The following is an 11,765-nucleotide window of genomic DNA, read 5'->3' on the forward strand; positions in this document are numbered from 1 at the left end:
TTCAGTGTTTTTTCTTGAGATTTTATGTGCTAGAAAAAAGTATGGCAAAATAACAAGGTTTAAGAAAAGTGTGTCAAAATTCTCATCTGTCTGGGTTCATCTCTGATAGCTCTGCACAAAGACACCAAAATGCTTACCTGCTCCTGCTCCTCATCAAACTCTGGAAGAACTGAAGCTAAATTATTAACATAAATCACAAGTTTCCCCACGGATTTTCATTACTTGTACATTTGTAAGGACCCTGACTGGGGCAGTTTAGCACCAGTTGATTGCATTTACTTATTGACTTGAGTGAAATCCCTCACACTAAGCATGCTTGTAGCGACAGTGGAGAGGAAAAACTGGGGTTCAAGGAGACAGAAGCAGAGATACAAAGACCAACTGTAAAAGGTGGCCCCATCCTGGAAACACACAGCCAGGCAGACGAGCTCCGAGCCAACTCCCTTGTAGGAGGATGAAGAGAGCACATCCAGACAGTCACAGTCAGAGAAACAGGACTACACTGAAAAACAGGCAGATCCCCAACATCTATAAACAAAGGTGTTGATGGCAGCAGCACAGCTCATATTTCTCTCCAGGATGGTGTCACAGCCAACAAGGAACAGATCAGATGAAGCTACTATGAGAAAAAGCAGACCAGATGTTAGAAAACAATACTTAAAGTTTGGAAGATCTCATTGTCTAATTAATCAGCTGATGAATAATGAAAGCTGACCACATGACCCTTAACGTTAGAGATTGAACTAACAGATTCTACAGAGTGGGAGAATAGAGATAGAATGAAGCAGAATGATGAAAAAGGGGTCCCAATGTCCTCCGGAAGTCTAAGCCTATAAGGTCTTCATTCTGCTGAATGATGAACCTCGGGACCAAACATAAGTCTCCCACTATCTCAAACGCTATTATCCATGATGGCGACGACCAGTGCACTATGCGAAGCAGAGATTAACCGAGTAAAGCAGTGTTTTTTTTTTCTCTGCCCAGAAGTTTCCTTTTCAAGTTGGCAATCCAGTGATGAACCCGTCCTTGGTTGATGAAAGGGTATAATAACAGTTTTTTTTTACACTTTTACCCGATGTTTTAAAACATCCAACTGCCATGGACGTGGGCATTGTCAGCCTAACTATAGCTCTTGTGAATTACCAAAAAAAGGAAAATTAAAACAATCCACTGGACTTTGTTTCCAAGTTTGAAGACGTTTTGCTTCCCATCCAGAAAGCTTTTTCAATTCAAAATGTGAGGAATAGCCTTGAGTTCGAGGTTTTAGATGAAGGGATCCACCCATTTGGAATGGGGGTAATCTGGCTTATTCTGTTAGACTGCAATACTATGACTATGACCAGGATGACTGACAACCGGCATATCTCGTGAATTTAAATGGTGAAGTCCTCTCGAAATCTTAAATATTTGTTATTGATTGCAGATGTGTGTAGTAGTTCCCATGGACTTTCCTTGTAAAGTGGAGAGAATGGTGATAGGCCTATCGCACCGTGACGTCACTGCCGGTTGATATCAGGAGTGAGGTGTTACTATATTTGGGCAAAATTGGCCGATCTCAGTGATCTCGACAAAATATTATTATTTCTTTAATGATTAACACTAAATTCATTAAATCACCGCAAACATATTAGTTTCAGGTATACATAATGACACACTTTTCCTTTAATAAAGTCTACATTAGCCGTGGGTCTCTGTAGGCCCTTCAGAGTTATAAGCGTCTTGGTTCTTTATCTGTTTAGGTGGACGGCCATTATGATGGCTTAAATAGTGGTGTCCGGGAAATATTGCAGTTCCTGCTTAAAAATAAAACATCCTGTTGGTATAAATACACCTTAAATTAGACCTTTAGGGTACAGATGGTAGATTTCACTTTGGATGAAATGAGGCCACCTTCTTTGACTTTTCCTCCAATACACATTTCCCCTTGGCTTAGCTTCATGGTTGTTTGTATCCTCTCAGCTGCTCCCTCATTCAGGGGTCACAACGTCAAATGCTCTTCAGATGTGTAAAGTTTTTACACCTTAAGCCCTTCCTGCCCTAATCAAGTTTCAAACCTAGGTCCCCCACATGTCAGTCAGACTAAAACAGCTATACCAATTGACCTAGCTAAGCAATAGTTCTCTCCACAAGTCAATAAAAGCGTTAAGTAGCACAGCACATACTTTTTATAGGTCGGTTTGGCCAACTTGCATTGTGAAGCTTTTTGGGTTAACCACAACAACTATCTACACTAACAATGTGGCTGGCTGAGCTAATATGTTAAGCTGACATTTTGAGGACAGCTGCAGTGTGTCCTAATAGAAAGAGGGGCATCAACAAGGTTTGCCTCAGTTTCTATATGCTGTTTGAGGCACTTTATGGCAAACCATAAATGGTAACTCTGATAAAGCTTTGGAATTTAGCAATTGCATGCATTATGTTCATAATGTGGACAAGACGTACAGGGAATGTGGCTATAATGTCTTTGTTTAGAGTAATGCCCATGAGCACAATTATCATGCATTATTTTTCCAGCAATCTTACCTGTGTTCTCTTGATAAGATCCCCTGCTGTGGCTTATTTTCCCTATAGAGCAAAACCTCCTCACTTGGTGGGAGGATAAAAGAAAAAAAACAGCGAAAACTTCGTCATTTCTCTTTTTATATATATGTATGTGTGTGTAAAATTCTTTAGAGCTGGGGTCTTTTATGACCTGTGCAGCATCACAGGGGACAGAGAAAGCAAACAGTGGGATGCTTAGCTTGTTCTCCCCTCTTCACTGCAGAACTCTTTCATCTCTCCTTCCCACAAAGCTGATTCACCACTGGTGACCCCTGCTGCTGCTGCTGCTGCTTCGTAGAAAATAGACAACAAAGTAGCTGAGTGGTGAAGCGGTGGGCAGTGGCTGGCTGCATTGCCACTCGGCTCCAAGTTGCCTGCAGTGGTGAGATCTCTTGCTGAGCTAAGCTGGCACTTGTTCCTATCTGAATTGTGGTCTAGTAAAAGGGGCTGACTGGTAAAAAGGTTTCACATGTGACCATTATCAACAGATAAAAAGCCAGGGGAGTAGATGGATGATACAGGGTTATGATACCAGGACTTTGTGCCAAAGGCTGATATCCAGGCCTCTTCCCATTCCTTATCTGTCCTTGCTGCTGCTGTTTGGAAAGCTGAAAACGCCCAACACAAGCAGAAAAAAGGAAAATTTAAAAAATCTAGACGGTAGGAACTGAACTCTTAAAAATTAGAGGAAAGTAGTGTTTTTCGTCCAGTCCTGCCTCTGGTAGTGTGGTTTGCTCATTAAACCCCAGTTTGTCTTGTAAAAGATCACAAAATGATGCAAACTACGAAGGCATGTCCTAATGTATTGTGCCAAGCCTATTGTCTTTATGTTTTGCCTTTCCCAAATTTTGTACATAAGCAAGTTTAGCCACCCAGTAAGTGGAGGGATATCTATAGATATGGTCCTCAGGACAGGACTCAGCTGTTCACCTACACCTGAGGACTAAAAGACACTTGCTTGAGGACAACAAGGTCCCTATTCTTACAAACGAAGAAAGATGGGGGATTGAGGGAATGAGGGATGTGACCAAAACCAATCCGACAAGGGAGTTAACAACCCATCAGAACCTGCTAATGACCATTAACACCCCTCATGTGTCCTCCTTGGCCAATCCAGAGGGAGTGATCAAAGTCACCTTTGGCCCCCCCTGTTTTTTTGGTAGACCTACACTATATTAACCTTAGTGCTCCCCACCACTAGCTAGAATTGAAGAAGCCTCTTGGATTAGAAGAAACGTCTTCTAGAAAACTTCACTTGCAGTTGCTTAGACGGAACTTTTTCAAGCTTGCCCATGACCTGGATGACTGAAAATCTTCACAGATATCTATAGATATGACATGCAAATGTACCAGGATGTATATTTAGGGTCATTTTCCTTCTGATTGTACAAGCTTTGTGCAACTTAAGATTGAAATTCTTGACCGTTCTCATTTGCAAGTTAGTCAAACTTCTGCCAGAGTATCTTACAGTCTGTGAAGTGGCACAGGTTACTAATTGGACTGAATGGACCATTCTGTCACATGTAATAGCTTTGACCCAGGTTAACTCATTGTAACACTCGCTGTATCGGGAACATCTGCCCCCATCAAGCCTTTTAAAGCCTCCTACATATCTTATTTCCTGACTGCCCTGCATGTATTGTAGCTCCATGCATCTATATTTCTGATTAACAATAACTCCACAGTATGACGCTGCCACCACTGTGTTGTTTTCCATTGGCATAGTTGTGCAGTGAGACTTTTCTGGCCTAAAACCACTACTTAGGTCTAACCTGTACAGAACACCATCAATCTCATGTTTTAAGTCTTCATTTGTGGTAATTACAAACATCCAGAGTGCATTAACGTTGAATGCAAAACCAGCAAAAGCAAGTCGCATTGGGGCCGTGTGTGCACCCCCATATTCCTGGTGGTGCACTTCACAGACCTGGACTGTGAACTCCACCTCACTGGTCGAAAGGGCACAGATGCGCTTCTACTTCCTGTAGAGAAAAAGTGTCTCTGCTGGGGATAAGGGAAGCAGGCGAACAGTCCTTCTAGGGTTAAATTAAAACAGCTTTTTAAGAGCTACCTAAAAACCCCTTAAAGGGGTCATAGAATGATTCTATAGGGTACTTGGTGTTGGTACTTAAGGTCTCTGAATAGGGCTGAAAATGGCATACTTGCTGTTCTATGCCCTAATGCAAGCCTGCTTAAAAGCACCAGAATGAAACAACAGGTTTTCTTCCTTTTATGGTACGCTCATAAATATTTAGGTAAGATGTGCTCTGATTGGTTGGTTTACAACGAGCGAAGCTGCTGAGCAAAGATGTATCATAGCAACAAGCACTCACTCACTGAAATATCAAATTGTTGATATGGTAGGGTGACCAGACGTCCCCTTTTTCCCGGATCTGTCCTACATTTCATACCTAAAAGATTTCCGGGGGGAATTTAAAACTATTTGGGGAATTTGGTCGACTACAGTGCAGCATGTAGTCAAAACACACCGGACATTTGAACCAAGCCGTCAGCTCCAGGTTGGTAGGGGCTGGGGACGGAGCAACTGAACCCGACCCGGTGATGGTAGCATAGACACCAGCAGCCCCGTCGGGTTCGGTCGAACCAGCCGGACCAGCCCCGGAGCTCATGGCTCGGTTCGAATGCCCGGTCCGGTACAGTCAGCGGCCCAGCACCCAACCCTCTGTACGTCCGTTTCACCCACTGAACTATCCTTATTCATCTATGACAATGTAAACTCGGTTTTGCATTCCATGACCCCTTTAAGAATATTTGCAACTACATCCTTTGTCAACATAGTCCTGCTTGTTCACTGTAGGTCACAGCCACGACTTTACAAAGGGCTTCTTGACTTCTTCTCTCCTTTCTGTACTCATGGAGGGTCATGTGGTCAGCTTTCATTATTCATCAGCTGATTAATTAAACAATGATTTCTTCCAAACTTTAAGTATTGTTTTCTAACATCTGGTCTTCTGGGGTCGATTTTAAAAGGTGGAATTTTTTTCTCTTCTCTGCATTGGTGGATTTTAAAGGTACTACATTAATTTTTGGTTTTATTTATGAAAAAATAAAGAAATGATGTTCAAAAAAAACAATTAGACAAAAAGAAGAGACCATCTATTTCCTCATGTTCTTCCTTTTATGTTAATCCTTTTGCCTCTTCAGTAAAAATCTTCTTTTCTGATTATACACAAAGAGGAGAAAGTGTATTTTAATCCCTTTCTTTGAAGGTTTTAATTCTTACATGTTAAACCCTCCAATTATTCTTTTCACTAAAGCACTCCGATGTTTAAGTGGAGCTCATCTGTAGTCCTTTTGTTAAGCTGGATTTCCTTTACCTTTTTAAAACAGCTCCCCATTTTAAAAGCATTTAAATGATCTGGATTATTATTATTATTATTGAACAGAGGTACTGTATAACCTCACTGTTGTCTCGGCATGCAAGAGTGCTCCATCGCATCAGAAGATAAGAAGCTCCTTCATGAATAAAGATGTTGGGGCGTCCTCTACATTCTGTGTTCAATGTGCACTTGTTACAGAAGCCATTATTTATAGTCCTGCTAAGGCCTGCAGTGGTGAGAGTGGCTCTCCTGGGGATTGGGAAGTGGAGCCACAGCTACCTATAGTGGGAAGATATACCACCTCGCCCCCGCTGAGAACTTTCGTACAGGAAATGAACTCATAAATCAAGCAGTAAATTGAGTGTAGGGCTGTGCTTACTCATCTCAAGAGGTCTGCTCCTCTACCTCTGCACTGGCTTTGCTCCTTTTTACTGCGTGACTAATGCAACATCGCAACTCCTCTGCTGTGTGCGTGTCTCGCTTTGGAAAAACTTATCAAAAAGTGTGGATTTTATTTCCAACTCCGCTTCATAACTCTGACCTGAGGGCTACTTTGAATAAAGGAACATAAGAAGATAAAAAGTTAAAAGAAAATTGGGTTTGATATGAAACTGAAGCGAGCACAGCAGTGGTATCATGTCCCACAGATAAATGTAACCTCTCTGTTGGGATGGAGAAGCTCAGAGGAGCCTGTCTTCACCCAGCCTGGGAGGAGATGTTCTCTGCTAGCCTTAGGTAATGCTGCCAGTCACAGGCCTGTCTGGAGGAATTAAGGTATCCATTCATCAGACGTCGACCGAATCCCTCTGGGGATTGGACAGCCTCTCAGCACTGGGACTCTGATGAAGAGTTTAACGCAATCCAACATGCCTATGCAAATCGGCTGACATCACAGCACCACAGAATGTGACTGTTTTCTTAAAATTACAACTGAATAAATATTCAAATGGCAAAAATATTAGGACAGAGCAGCATGCATGTAAGGGTTTTCTTTTCATAAAGCAGACTACCCTTATTTCTTTGCCTTAAAGTGCTAACTAGTCAAAAAAAATTTAGATCAGAACTCTACTGACCTCTTTTGGTGATTTGATGTAACTGCAGTCATGCTGCCACAGTTAAACCACAAACAGGCTTTAAATGGAAGAAAACTGGACTTTAACTCATATTTTAAAGATATTTTGACATCTATCCAGGAGTCAAATCAAATGACCAACCCTTTCTTTTCTGGACTGATGGAGACTGATTTGTTGTGCCTGGGCTACAAAAGGCTCCAACAATCCAGAAGACTGTTGGAGTCTTTTAAAGGAGGCTTTAAAATTGTTTAATGCATTTGTTGATGTAAAAACATTTGAAAATATAGAGTTACACTTCCCTGATATCATAATATTGTGGAAACAATATTTTCATCACTCATTTTAAAAATTTAACCATTTGTTATATGGATTCATCACACAGAGAAAAACATTTCAAAAGTTTATTATTTTAATATTGAAAATAATTTCATAGGTTATGAAAACCCTCAAAGTCAGTGTCTTAGATAACTACAATCTTCATGAAATATAAAATATTGTTTTATATTTATTTAAACAAAAAACTAAGTAATCTAAAAACCCTGATCTGACCTAAGCAGTCACTGACATCCTCCACAAAGAGATTAGACAAAAAAAATTTAAAGAAAGTTAGGCGGAAGGAAAAAAGCATGCTATACAAAGGTACAGACAATGGAGATAATCATAGCCTAAAAGAAATACCTATACCTAGTTTATCTATTTATCTTTGTTAATAAATTCTATTAGTGTCTTTTAAAATACTGTTTACGTATACCAGACCTTGTTTTGTTGAGAATGAGTTACTGCATCTTGTTTTTACTTTTGCCTTAATCTTGGACATGATTCCATTTAGGAGATATGAGGTCATACCTCCCCCCTGGGCAGCTGTGCTTTTCTTAGTGACTGAAAAAAATCAATGCTGGCTGGCGTCTGGGTTTGCCGGTGCAGTGGTGGTGCTCGGTGTTTAGGGGTGGATGCCCGGTCGGGTGCTGGCCAGGGCTCCCGCTGGGGGGTGGGTGGGGGGATGGGGGTGATGGCTGTGGATTTTTTCCTCAGGGCCTTTTCTCCTCCTCCCTTGGTGTGGGTCGGATTTCCTGGGTTAACCCCTCCTAGGCGCTTTTGCTCTTGGGGTCCCTTTGGGCGTCTGGGGCTTTGGGTCCCCCCGGCGCTCGCCTCGGTGCTCTGGGGGGCATGTCTTTGGCTCTTCACAACCACTATTAAACATTTTTTCTTTGGATAAACTTTACAAGCACAAATGTACTCTCACAAACAACTACAGATGCTTGGTTCCAGGTACTTAGAGATTCACTTCCATACAGAAAGCCCATATCTTATCTTCAGGTACTACAGTATACATGGTAGATTTAATAATACTATTTATACTTCAGTGATAGTATTAAGGTGTTACTTTATTGTATTTCTTATACTATATCCATTGGTTGTGCTGTTCTTTTTACATCTCTTTACAGGTGATGAAGCAGACTGAAAATGTTTTATCGTTGTCTCCTCTTTCTTTCATCTTTTCTCCCTTTTTTTTCTCCTTTCCTGTTCTACTTACATTGCAGTGTCCATAAAATCTGTAATACTCCCTGCATGAATTATAATAAAGCTATTTATATGCATAAATCAAGCGGAACACTATGGCAATAGCCGTACTGCTCCACTTGTGAAAGCAAAATCTGTTGGGCTCTCTTTTTGGAATCAAGACAATTATTCTTATTGTCGCCAGACAGGACACTGTTTAAAAAAAAAAAATGAAAAAAATCAAAAGGTTTTTTGTTCATTTTTTATCATGTGTAATTAAAAATCATGGTTGTCTCCATTTTAAAGGTGAATAACAGAATAAATGCATCAAAATTGGATAGAAACAAGTCTGCATCATCTGACCAGTCTGATTTGAAAATGTCACTCACATGACCTATAAGCAATGCAAAAAACATTTATCTTGAATAGACAAATTAGGAAATAGAAAACACATTAAAATTGGGAAAATAAGAGTTTTGTGTTTTGATTCTAAAATGTTTAATTGTCCTTTATTCTGTGTCACCTATTGACACAACGTGATAGTTAATAATTTTTGTTTATAAGAGGGATTTGGTTCTGATATTTATAAAACATCCAACATTTGTGGGAGCAGGAGGCAGCCACACAGAATCTCTGGTCCAGCAGCTTAAACCAATGCAACTCTGGGATGATGGCTCCCCCACAGAACCTCCCTCATTTCCTCTGAAGATGGCAGAGATTAATCTGACTGCTCTGTCACAAAACATTCATCACTGAGATTGATCTGCTCTCCATGAGTGTCCTGCTGTCAATCACAGTTGAGACTTTGTCCAGCCTTCAATTCATCCTGCATCTTCCATAGTCACCGCTTTTTTCCTTCAAACATCGTAGAGGTGAGACAGAAGTCATGAAAAATTCATTCAGGAGCTGCTACAGTCAAGTCCCTCTGGGCTACAAAAAGTAGGTTTCTTGGAACAAGGAACAACTTTAACAGTGTCTTACCTAAGGAGGAAAAAGATTGGAAGTTTTGCTTTGTGCCCAAAGTTGATTTTTACAGTAAGTTTAGATCTTTTTTTTTTTTTTTTTGTAAATAAGGTTTTAACTGGTAAACTTGTCAGAAAAAAGACATCAGAACCAATACTTGTCACGATACTTGGGTCGCAATATGATATTACTACAATATTGCAATATCACTAAATATATCAAAATATTTTTCCCAGCTATCAAAATTAAATATCCATCAATCTTCTTCCGCTCATCTGGGCTTGGGTCGAGGGGGTAGCAGCTTCAATAGGGAGGCCCAGACTAGCCTCGTGAGACCATCCTGATCTCGCGAGCTTTCAAGGTTTCACTCGCAGATCAGTCTGGAGACTCTCCGTTAAAGAAAATTTGGAGCCGTTCACCAAATGAATGTCCAATCAGCGTTGGCTTTGAGGCGGGTTGAGGTGTGAAGCAAAGAGAAGCACGACAGTTCAGTCTAAAGAACATGGCGGCTTCAGCCGATGAAACTAGCGTTAGCGTGGCTATCGAGCAAGTTTTATCGGAATTACACAGTATTTCTTCACTGAAAGAAGAGCAAAACACTGCTCTGGAGGCTTCTCCCGACTGGTTTCGGCAAGAGTTTGTTCTATCAATTGGCTCCTCTTCGTCGTCACTCTGTTAGTACGTCATATGCTTCGTTGATCTGACTGGTCTATTTGGCCCGTCTATCACCAACATAGGCCAATCAGCTAACCAGTATTTTCGCCCCTTTCCAAAATTACTTCAACAGAAGGTTTCCAGATGGATATGCGAAGAAAATCCTTCTGGCGGAGTCAGGTTAGGCCCAGACATCCCTCTCCATAGCCACTTGGACCAGCTTGTGCGGGGGAATCCCAAGGTTCTCCCAGGCCAGCCAAGAAACATAGTCCCTCCAGCGTGTCCTGGGTTTCCCCCTGGGTCTCCTCCTGGTGGGATGTGCTTGGAACACCTCACCAGGAAGGCATCCAGGAGGCATCCTAACCAGATGCATGAGCCACTTCAACTGGCTCCTCTCGATGTCGAGGAGCAGCGGCTCTACTCTGAGTCCTCCCCGGATGACTGAGCTCCTCACCCTATCTCTAAGGGAGAGCCCAGACACACTACGGAGAAAACTCATTTCAGCCGCTTGTATCTTGGATCTCGTTCTTTCGGTCATGACCCAAAGCTCATGACCATAGATGAGGGTAGGAACGTAGATCGACCAGTCAATCGAGAGCTTTGCCTATTAGCTCAACTCTCTCTTCACCACAACAGACCGGTACAGCGCACGCTTCACAACAGACACCGCACCAATCCGCCTATCGATCTCCTGCTCCATCTTCCCCTCATTTGTGAACAAGACCCCAACATACTTAAACTCCTGCACTAGGGGCAGTACATCCTCGGCTTAAGAGGCAACATTAAATAATATAGTTAATAAATGAACTGTTGTATATGTTCATCAAATATGGTTTCCAAGTTGTTTGGGGTTTGAGTCAGTCCACATCTTCCACTGTAATGGCCTCTACTACAGTAAAAGGTCTCCAAAGGCCAATGTGCCATAGTGGCAGTTCAGAGGTAGCATCGTTTTTTTTTTATTTTTTTTTTTATCGATATTAGGAACTGAAAGATCAATATTATATCAAGCAGCCGAAAATCACAATATATCACCAAACCGATGTTTCCCACACCCCGAATAAATACACAACCTTAACAGAAAACTGCTTTATTTATTGTAAAAATATATATTTTTTTATCTGCCTTATGTACAATTCTTCAATTAATTTACACCCATACTTATTCAAACTTTAAGAAACAAAAGCTTAAAACGTCTTGACTTGATGAAGGAAATCTGTGTATCTCTTTAATGGGGCCACATAGATTCCTCTAGTGTCATGTTTGGTGGTCAGATGAAACAAGAAAATAATGAATGAACTGCTGTAAGGGGCGTTAAAAAGTCGTTGATAAGTCTCAGACTTATCATTTAAGCTACCTGATCTAGGATGGATAGATAAAACTACGGAAGAGGATTAGGGCCACTGGAAAAAAAAAAAAAAAGTAAACTGATTTTTAAATTTTATTTCAGTTTAACATGGGAAAAAAGTCAGAATTCTGACTTTAATCTCAGAATTCTGAGAAAAAAGTCAGAATTCTGAGTTGTTTCCCATGTTAAACTGAAATAAAATTTAAACATCAGTTAACTTTTTTTTTTTCCAGTGGCCCTAATCCTCTTCCGTATAAAACACTTCAGGAAAAACAGAACCTTAATCAAGCACATTGTAATTAAAACTTTTTTTTAACCTACCTAAACTCCAAAAACAAAATAAAGTTA

This window comes from Cyprinodon variegatus, unplaced genomic scaffold (assembly GCF_000732505.1).
Source record: "Cyprinodon variegatus isolate N-32 unplaced genomic scaffold, C_variegatus-1.0 Scaffold9, whole genome shotgun sequence".
Classification (NCBI taxonomy): domain Eukaryota; kingdom Metazoa; phylum Chordata; class Actinopteri; order Cyprinodontiformes; family Cyprinodontidae; genus Cyprinodon; species Cyprinodon variegatus.